Here is a 2,465-nt window from a genome sequence, read left to right as displayed (position 1 = left end):
GACCGTGTGCCTCTGAGTGCAAAGTGTTGGTTATAAAAGACAATTTGTTTGTCTTTGTTTCAAAGATTTGGTAGAAGAAAGATGATTGTGCCTAAGGTTGAGCGGGAACTTTATTTCCTTCTGTAACACACCAAGGATCAGCTTTTGATCTTGCACGCAAATGTGCTTTTCCGTACACTATCCCATATTTGGCACAATTTTTGCCATGAAGGAGAAAGTTTGCCCAAATGTCATTGTCTTTGCTCTGGGTATAATGTCTGTCATCACCGTGGAGTTCAAGTCTAGACAGTACAATGGCTAAAACAGAAGTGTCCAGCCAACAGTAAAGCTGCCATTATTGCTAAACCTGGTGAAGCCACCCTGAGTTGTCAGTGGTAGAAACCTTAGGGAGAAAGAAGACAGACAGGGTAACACACAAGTTTGATACGATTCATGCCTGACTGGCAAACAAAGGAGAATGCTGGCAGATAAATACAGTTAACTGTAAAAGTAATGCTGTTATGTAGCTTATGCCTACTGATGCTATCCAGATGATCCGTGTTGCTACTGCACTACGTATAAACATGGATGTTATTCCAGTCTAACAAAACGCTAAATGAAGTAGAATCCCCTAACATTGATAGAGCAGGCAGCTGTGATGCTGGGGAAAACCAAGGTGAACAGACTTCAGCAAGCAGCTAACTTGCTTGCTCTCCCTAAGCAGCAGCTGAATTGCTGTGAATTAGATGGACCATTAGTCTGACTCAATGGGGCACTTCTCATGAGGGCTTGATTTTGTTCACAACAGTATTCTTCCTTAGAGGCACTCAGGGGGTTCGCAGTGCTGCCTCACGACGTGATATTGGTGCCTGAGAAACTGTGACAGGGCCATGCGCACAGGTCTTACCTTCTGGGAAGACAGTCTGCTGAACTAGAGAAAGGTGCATGATACCAGACTGAGCCATTACTGCTATCATGCCCAAATGTTAAATTTTTAAAATTATTCATCAGTAAGCCACCCTGAAAAACAGGGAGGGGGTTCCAGGGAAGGAACCTGTAGCTCTCTAGCGCCTCATGTCGAAGAGAGGAAGGGTATGAATGGCAATCTGATTTCTTCCTGGTGGCGTGCCTGTCACTTCAGCGGTTTCACTTCGCAGTGAAGTACAAACTCTCTGCGAGAGATTACTAAGGCATTGGAAGTCAGGTAACACTAGCAGCTCAGTCAGTCCCCATAGTTCATTCATCAGACCATGAATTATGGCTTCTGAGGGGGCAGACCCTCTTCTGTCCTGTTGGCTGTGCTATGCAGGTGGAAAGCTCCAGCAAAGGTGGAATTTGACAGCTAAGAACAGTAAAATTTTGTGAGCTATGCTGGTTTTTGGCCAGGGGTCTAGCAGTATGCATGGTGAACAGCGGCTTCATCGGCTGGCCCACTGTAAACCAGTCACGCCCCCATACAAAGTCTGCACTCCAGAAGGGAAGGAGGTGTTCGTTACTGCATAAATGGAGGATTTAGAGGAATGGGAGGGGAGGGGAAGGTCTCCTATTCCCGCTAACAAACTCCTTCCCGTCAAAAGATACCAGGCAGGAGTTCCTGAACTTGTTATTTGGGCTAGTTAATAGGTAGGACTTCAGGCTGAAGGTAAGGCAGCAAACGTAGTCTGCACCGCAGCATTTGTTGAAGAGATGTAACCCGCTACGCCTTGCGTACGCGGAGTCAGAATTCAATGTTATTTTTCCCTTATGCTTGAGTGGGACTTACACAGGTGGCTTACTGGTGGAGATCCAAGGGACGAGCGGAGTTCCCAAGCTGCGCTAAGGACTGAGCAAAGGTGGCAGCGGTTAAGTTAACTTTGGTGGAACAGTACTCACGGTGTAGATTTTCCTGTATTATGTGCCTCTCGCAGGTTGCCAGAGAGAAGGGGGACAAAAAGAGAGAATGGAAGAGAAGGCAGTAAGGAGGGGGAAAATGGAAGTTAAGCCAGCCGGCTGGGCTCTGACAACTTCTTGCGCAGCTGGGAGATCCTATTGCCACCGATTCGGCGAGGAACTGCTGAAGGCCGCCATGCTGCAAACGGGTGAGCGCCTGCCTGCGGGCCATATGGAGGGCACGGGTAATGTCCTGGGTTTTGCTGCCTCCCTCTTCCTGGTCGGCTCTGGGCTCCGCTGCCAGTCTAGGGGGTGGCACAGAGCCCGGGAGCGCGCTGGGGCCTGCGGCCTACAGCAGCGGCCCCTCGGCCGGCCCGCGGGGCCTTTGTTTAACGCCCCGCGGGGGAAGGCGCCAGCGCTCGCCGGGCCGGGCCGGGCCGGGCTCCAGGCCCCCTTCTCGCGGGCCACGAAGAGCCACTTCTGCCCTGAAGCGGGCGGCTGCAGCTTTCCACCGCCGCGGAGCAAGCGGCTGCCGGCGGCTGAGCGGGGGTGCGCTCCTGCCTCCCCAGCCTGGCGCCGGCCGTGACCGGCAGCGCGGGCCGGCTCGGTCCCGGTCC

Source organism: Haliaeetus leucocephalus, unplaced genomic scaffold (assembly GCF_000737465.1).
Source record: "Haliaeetus leucocephalus isolate CR32 unplaced genomic scaffold, Haliaeetus_leucocephalus-4.0 Scaffold932, whole genome shotgun sequence".
NCBI classification, from domain to species: Eukaryota; Metazoa; Chordata; class Aves; order Accipitriformes; family Accipitridae; genus Haliaeetus; species Haliaeetus leucocephalus.
Note: the sequence above shows the minus strand (reverse complement) of the source record.